Source organism: Sminthopsis crassicaudata, chromosome 3, assembly GCF_048593235.1.
Source record: "Sminthopsis crassicaudata isolate SCR6 chromosome 3, ASM4859323v1, whole genome shotgun sequence".
Lineage (NCBI taxonomy): Eukaryota > Metazoa > Chordata > Mammalia > Dasyuromorphia > Dasyuridae > Sminthopsis > Sminthopsis crassicaudata.
The window spans coordinates 272,269,767-272,278,095 of NC_133619.1; the positions used below are offsets into that span (position 1 = coordinate 272,269,767).

An 8,329-nucleotide genomic window follows, 5' to 3' on the forward strand; every position below is an offset into this window, starting at 1 on the left:
AATTGTTTTTCAGAATAATTCTGATCATTGGTTGAGAATGGGATCGATAAGAGGAGAATTCCCACATAATTCTATTAGAATTAAGTTATGCTATTCCACTTTCCAATTACTTACATGCAAAATTAAGAAGCAAGAATTGACAAGATAGCAATCTTTTCTTCAACATAAATCCAAGAATAGGTCAAATGAACAATAAACTATTATCTGATTGCAGTACATGACATGAAATGTTAAAATATGTCCTGAAAATTATCTGATTATTGTCTAGTGATTGAAGTCTATATAACCTCTAGTTTGGTTGGTTTAGAAGTATTTCTCTGACACTATTAGTAAGATTCATGGTCCCCTTATGATCAAGGAAGGTATTCTGGATAAAAGACATTGCATTTGAATAGTTATGTTCTTTGTGAAAATATATATTCATTTCAAAGGTACTGGTTTTCCTCTCTAAAATTTTATAAGAGTTCCTTGAATTATGTTATGTAAATTAAGTGAACAGACAACAACAGAATGAGGTTCAAGAAGAGACTCAGGCAGAACAGCTTTGAAACTCTATTGAAATTAATATATACTTTAAAATTATCCAAACTGGATATAGTGGAGGTTCACAGTTTCATATTCAATTTTCTTTTGCTATTCTTCTTTGTATAGGGAAAAACTCATATTTATTTTATGTTAAATACAGAATAACAAAAAATATTAAGACTGAATTCAAATTACAAAATGATACACGCTAAACCAGAGGCAAAAAAAAATACAAAGTTTATTCACAGAGTTCTCATTTATTCAGTCCCTTCTTACCCTCTTACTTATCTCCCCTGCAATCTTCAGCCTCTTCACAATTTAAGTTCAGCCTTGTCTCATTTTGTATTCTTTCTGTTATTTAAAGGACTCACTTTTCTGAGTTTCACAGGCTTGGTACAATCCAATGAAGGATTTTCATGGCAATTTAAAAGTTAAGCAAACAAGCAGCTCTTCCTGGGAATGCAATAGCTTTTTGTCATGTCAATTATCTCAGTATCTCTCAGAATCCATTAGGTTATTACCCAAGTTAATCAGTCTGGAAGTGTGATGAAGCATGTCAGGAAGGTTGGCCAGAGTCTAGTGAAGACTGTTATAGTACCCCCAACCACTAAGATTTGAGGTATAATGCATTTCAGTAATATTTTTCAATAGTATTTTATTTTCCAAATACATGTAAAGATAGTTACTTTAACATTCATTTTTGTAAGATACAGAGTTCCCAAATTTTTCCCCTCTCTCTCTCCTTCCTCTTCCCTTCTCAAGATAACAAGCAATCTGATATAGGTTAAACATGCACAATCCTTTATAAACATATATCTATATTTGTCATGTAGTGCAAGAAAAATCAAACCAAAATGAAAAAAAATAAGAAAAAACAAACAAAAAAGGTGAAAATATTATGCTCAGTCTCCACAGTTCTCATTGTGGCTTTTTCCATCCAAAATTTATTATGATTGCTTGGATCACTTAACCTCTGAGAAGAAGCAAGTCCATCATAGTTGATCATCACACAATCTTACTGTTGCTGTGAATAATATTTTCCTCATTCTGCTGGTTTTGTTCATCATGAATTCATTTAAATCTTTCTGGGCCTGTTTATCATTATAGAACAATACAATTACATTACTTTAATTATACTATAATTATTCAGCCATTCCCCAATTGATGGGCAGGCACTCATTTTCCAAATCTTTGCCACTATAAAAAGAGCTGTTATAAATAGTTTTTGTACATGTAAGTCCTTTTACCTTTTTTTTTTTTATTTCTTTGGGATACAGACCCTGTAGTGGTTGGATCATTTCACCAACAATCCACTAGTATTCCAGTTATCCCACATCTCCTCCAACATTTATCATTATCTTTTACTCCTCCTCCTCCTCTTCTTCCTCCTTCTCTTCCTCTTCCTCCTCTTTTTTCTATTTTTATTGGACCTCAATCTCATAACAATTTTCTTATTTGTTAGAATATTGATTCTCAGAACTCATGGTGTGTGTGTGTGTGTGTGTGTGTGTGTGTGTGTGTGTGTGTGTGTGAAGTGTGCATTTGTGTCTCATAACTCATCTAGAAACATAAAAGGTGAAATAAACATGGTATAGCATAGAAGTTTCAAATATAAGACCTACAATACTCCCCAGTTCAGCCCAACCAAAAGTAAAACGTAATTGGAAAAGATTTAACAAAATAAATATACAATAGAACAGAAATAATGTTAATAAGTAGTTTTCTAAGTCAAACTGCCAATAGGAACCATTTCTATTTGAATTTGACACCATTAGTTTAGCCATGGCTTAAGTATTCTCGGTTATAGTACTACCTATGTGGCTACAGGGAAGTCATTTAATCTTTGCTTGTGCCCAAGCAACTCTAAGACTCATAATAGCAAACCTGACCAAAAGAAACCTTAGTAAAACAACTCCAGTGGCTCCCTATTTCTTGTAGGATAAAATAGAAACTTTTAAAGCCAATCAGAATTGGGCCCCGAGCTCTCTTTCTAAGCTCATTGAAGTGCCATGATTCCCTGTCTCATATATTACAATCCTGTCAAACTGTCCTCTGTTCCAGTCTTCTGTTGGGAGATATTATGTTCCTCTCAACATAATATCTCCTATATTTATGTCTTTGCAATAGTATTCCTTCATCCAAGGAATGCATTTCCTCTTTATTTCCACCTCATAGAAGCCCTCTTTTCTTTCTTAAATCTATTAGTTTCTGACATTTGCTTTTATAAGATTTTGATTTCCATTTTTTCTTCCTCCTCCTCCCCAAGATAAGTAATCTGATATTGGTTATATAAGCAAATTATATTAAAAATATTCCCACATTAGTTATATTGTGAAAGGAGAATCAGAAAAAGGAAAAAAATTATAAGAAAGAAAAAAAAAAAACAAAGAAAAACTAATATTCTTAAGTTGCATTCATACCCCATTGTTCTTTTTTTCTGGATATGAATAGCATTTTCCTTTATGAGTCTTTTGGAATTGCCTTAGTTTAATATATTGCTGAGAGGAGTAAAATTCCTCACAATTGATCATTTATTTTATAGTGTTGCTTTTACTGTGTACAATGTTTTCCTGGTTCTGCTCACTTCACTTAGCATCAGTTCATGAACACTTTTCTAAGTTTTTCTGAAATTTGCATGCTCATTGTTTTTTAGAAAACAATAACATTCTATTATATCCATATACCACGACTTAATCAGACATTCCCCAATTGATGGACATACCTTCAATTTACATTTTTTTTTTTTTTTTTGCCACCACAGGTTGAGCTGCTATAAACATTTTTGTATACTGATAGTGACTGAACAGCAATCATTGCCACATCTCTCTCTATAAAAAAGGTTCTTGTTATCTGTCTTTAAGGTAGAAGAAGCTTTTATTTTTGTTTTTTTACTTTTCTGTCCTCCTCTTGAAGATGACTCCCAGTCTTCTTGATTACATAAGTTTCCTGCTAAGTTTCTTTGGCTGGATTTTTTCTTCTTTGCCATCCTGCTCATCATTTGATGAGAAGTATTAGTGGAAGCACCTCTAATTATAGGAGAGGAATGGTGCCCCTAGTGTCACTTCATCCTCCCCTCTGACCTGGAACCCCAAACCCAAAGCTCCCGCTTTTTCAAATACTCATAGCCATTATAGACCCTGCTCCACTACACATAGCAGGTGCTGTTCCTTCCTACCCAGGGCAGGTTTCTGTAGCACAGCTGATCCTAGAGCTCCTAATTAGCAGAAGTTCACTAAGTCTTCCCTGACTCAGACCACTATTCCCCCAGGCTGACCAGGAGGTGAAAGTTCTTATGATCCTGAGGCTCCAGCCAAACCCAGCCCACCTAGGTGGTCCCCACTTTTTGTTTCTGCATAGCTAGCCTGGAGGTATTTGCATTTCACACAGGCAATCCCAGCCTGGGCTCTTTCTCCAGATCTTCTCAAGTTATCCCAGGAGAACTCCGGTTCTTCTCCAAGTCATTTTTGTTTTTCACCAGTCTGTATTTTCCCTGAGGTTCATATTTGTTCTGTTTGTGGGGGAAATCTGGAGAGCTAGAAATATTTTGACATTTCACTATCTTCCCAGAATCCTCCTCCTGCTACCTAATCTATACTTTTGTTTAAATCTCCATAAAGGTAAATGTTATATATAATTATATAACCATTATTGTACACAAAGAAAATATTCATACTTAAAACCTGTATAAAGTTAGGTACATTGTAATCACCCCAAAATATAAAAGCATAAAATTGGAACATTAAATTTTTAAAAATTGAAAACATTTAAAAAGTTTTTCCATGTTTGAAATGGTTATAGAAAACACAAAAGTCATTTAAACTATTTAGGTTCACTTGAGAGCTGTTTATATATATATATATATATATACCAAACACATTCTGTGACAAATTGGTCAAATGTATCGTGACTATTTCATTAGATTTGAATAGACTTATTTCACATACTGCATTTTTTTTCTCCTCAGTTTGTTACTCTTATATCCATTTGCATTTTTAAAAAACAACAAATCTTTATTAATATAACTTGATGTTTTTAAGCATATTTCACATTTAACATGGTATTCCTAACACTGATTATTTTGTCTATCCCCTTCAAACTTAATTCTATAACCTTCTGTTCTCAAAATTATTGACATTTTTTTTCTCACTTTTTAGTACTATTCTCATTATCCCTATAATACCTCTCAACCCTCTTATGCCCTCAAGAAGAGTAAGAAATTGGAAAAAAATAAAATTATTACAAACTGTTTGACTAATTATAAGTCAATTAAAATGATAAATGAACCAAATACCTCTTTATAAAGTGTAAAGTACTAGAGTCAGTTATTTTAATTTTTTTAATTAAAGCTTTTTATTTTCAAATTATATACATGGATAATTTTCAATATTCACTCTTATAAAGCCTTGTGTTTTAATTTTTTGCCTACCTTTTTTCTCTTTCCCCTCTCCTAGATGGCAGGTAATCAAATATATGTTAAAGATGTACACTTCTTCTATACGTATTCCCACAAATATGCTGCACAAGAAAAATCAGATCAAAAAGGAAAAAAATGAGAAAGAAAAGAAAATTCAAACAAACAACAACGAAAAGAGTGAAAATACTATGTTGTGGTCCACATTCAATTCCCACTGTCCTCTCTCTGGGTGAACGGCTTTCTTTATTACAAGGTCATTGGAACTGGCCTGAATCATCTCAATTACTGATGAGAGCCATGTTCATCAGAACTGATCATCGCTAAATCTTGCTATGGCTATGAATAATATTCTCCTGGTTCTGCTCATTTCACTTTGCATCAGTTCATGTGTTTCCAGGCTTCTCTGAAATCATCCTGCTGATCGTTTCTTATAGAACAATAATAATATTCCATAACATTCATAACTTATTCAGCTATTCTCCAACTGATGGGCATCTATTCAGTTCCTGGAGTCAGTTAAGTTATTGCTAGGTCTGAATGAAACATTCCCTGGAGATAGAGTGGAACTGAAAGATCCTATCCTCCCAATAAAGAGAGAATAGATTTTGTGAATTGGCTCAATAGTTCCTTGTGGAGGATGACTGAGAGTTCAGTCTGCCTATTTCACTAATGGCATTAGTTGATACATACATCATATTACAGCTTTTAAAATATAAATAAAATAATAGAAAAGTTAGAGTATTTCCCAAAGTGCGTGTTTGTGTCTTTTAATTTATTTTTTTTTTCAGTTGGACACTCTCAGATATTTGTTCTTTCCCTTTTGACTTACTGAATTCCTACTGACTAAAAAAAAAAAGAAAGAAAGAAAGAAAAACAACTTTAATATTACAGCCTCAATGAAGTCTCTTCTAATCAAATAATATAATATATACGGTGAAAAAAGAAAAACAAGCAAATATCAGCCCTCCTTCCCCTAAACTTTTTTTATAAACTTGAGGTACATATAGGTTTACTTCAAATCAATTCAATAAACACTTATTAACATTTATTATATGTTAAGCAGGCTACAAATAGAGGAGAGCTCACAGAGAGAACAATAGTTCTCTGGATGTCATAGTTTTCCATGAGATGAACCTTGTCTTTCTTTAGTGACTCTGCTACTCATGTGATTAATAAACCTTTCTCTGCCATCAAGTTTTGGGCTTCAGTTCCTCAGGATCATCTATATATTTTCTGCTTCCATTGAGAAAGCTTTTCCCAACAACTCCAAATATGCTTTTTCATTATATAGTCATTGGGGCTATAAGACACAATCCTTAGGGAAAGAGAAATCACAAAATCCTTTCAGAGTATCCCATATTTGGTTCTTTTTACAAATTGGATTTTACAGAGTTGATTGGAAGATCATTGTTTGAGACAACTACTTGATTTAGATTTATAAATTCCTTATACTTTCAAACTAATTTTATATGGGCTCTTTTTTTGCTTCCTACATTTATTTCAAGTAGGGAATGGAAGATTTAAAAACAAAAAAACTTATAGCAGTTGTGTAGACATTGTAAAATTCACTTTGTTAAAATTTTCTTCTTTTTCAATTTAATTTGAGGAATTAAGATTCATATTAATACCTTCTATCCTGATTCACATTTCTGTCTTTTATCATGTGTATATGCTAGTTAGAAGTCTTTTATTTGCATGATATTTGGATTCTGCAAAACCTTGCTCTTTCCATAGTTTTGTTTTGTTTTTCCCTTTACCCAAACTCAACATTTTAAAATCTCAACTCTCACTTGGAACTTGATTTTCTCTCTCCATAAATGCATACTTATTATATAAAGTTGTGTATTATAGATATTATTGTTATTGTCATTTCTATTTATTGGATTATTAAGTTGCATGAGTACTAGAACTTGTCTAAATTTTGTATTTGTCTCTCTACAATTTGCCACATCAAGCCTTGTGCTCTGTTAATAATAGGCTTATCAAACATATTACCTTCAACAAATTACTTAATCTCTCTTGGCCTCAATTTTCTCATTTGAAAAATGATCTTTAACAGATGGTAGATTTAGGATTGAAAATTGAAAAGAGCTGCAGAACTTTATCTTCATGATTTAAAGTCTTGATGGTCGTTTGTGGAATAAACAAAAAAAAAATAAGATGACCTGTTGTGAGTTATATACTTTTGTTAAATACAATACAGTTTCGGTTTTATTACCTGTCAATTTGGGAATGCTTATTTTGATCAATCAACCTATCAATCAAATAGTACTTATTATGTACTTAAATCAATCATTGCCCTAGGTGACAGGACTACAAATAGAATTAATGAAACAATATATATGGACAAGAAACATATTGTAATAGGTGAGATAAAAAGAATATTAAAGTATATACAGAATATATCTAATGACAAAACATGCAAAATGCAAATATAAAGAAATACAAGGCTGTTTGTGGAACACTCTATTAATTAAGCAAATCAAAAAAATCTTCATATAGAAATTGGTGTTTCAGTTGAGTCTTAAAGGAGAAGAAGGAATAAATTAATTTAGGAAGACAGATTTTAATCAGTTTGTAAAGGTCTTTAAAAACTAAACTGTTGAGTTTGTTTTTTATTAACTAGATGGAACTCACTAGAGTTGAGCATCATCCTTCAGTGGAGAAGATGGATCTTCATGGAAGAGGCTTTCAGTCATTTCTATTAAAAAACCACAGACCTAAATAGAAAATTTGATCTTCAAACATAGGATTAAAGAGAAACATGGAAAGGTAAAAAGGGAAAAATATATTTATATCCCTAGATGGGAAAATGATATCTGTAATTCTTGAAAACTATATCTATTATTGGGACAATTAGAAGAGGGCATCAAATGGACAAAGGATGTAGTGAATGGACTCTAATTGATATCAAAGTAAAAGACATTAAAGGGTGGAAAAAAGAACTGTTTGGGGAGAAGAGGAAAAGGGAGATATGATGGGGAAAATTAGATCACCTGAAGAGGCACAAATACAATATTACAATTACAATATTACAATAGAGGAAAAGAAAGGAGGGGATGAGCATTGACTGAAACTTGAGCTCATCTGTTTTGGCTCAAAGGGAATAATTTAATCATTTAATTGAGTATAAGAAAATAGGAGGAGAAAGGAAAGGGAAGGGCTAGATAGAAAGAAGGTCAGAAACTCTAGGAGAAAGGTAAGAGAGGTGGGAAAGGGTGAGTGGGTGGGGTATTTAAACAAAACACTGTTAAGGAGGGACAGAATGAGATAAAGTCTCTCAAAAATGGAAGTGAATAGAAGAGTAGATTTAAAAACAACATCTACAATATGTTGTCTAGGAGAAAATCATCTTGGCAGCCATGTAGTAGATAAATTGAAAGTGGGAGA

At 32.5% G+C, this 8,329-nt stretch overlaps 1 long non-coding RNA gene across 1 annotated transcript in view; it reads left to right on the top strand.

Annotated features, from left to right (window-relative positions):
• LOC141559488 (uncharacterized) overlaps window positions 1-7,670 on the top strand; it is a 56,334-nt gene extending 48,664 nt beyond the window's left edge. Inside the window, exon 3 of the long non-coding RNA XR_012487435.1 lies at window positions 7,566-7,670. This is a non-coding gene — a long non-coding RNA (uncharacterized LOC141559488). The remainder of the gene's footprint in view (window positions 1-7,565) is intronic.
• The last annotated feature ends 659 nt before the right edge of the window (window positions 7,671-8,329 follow it).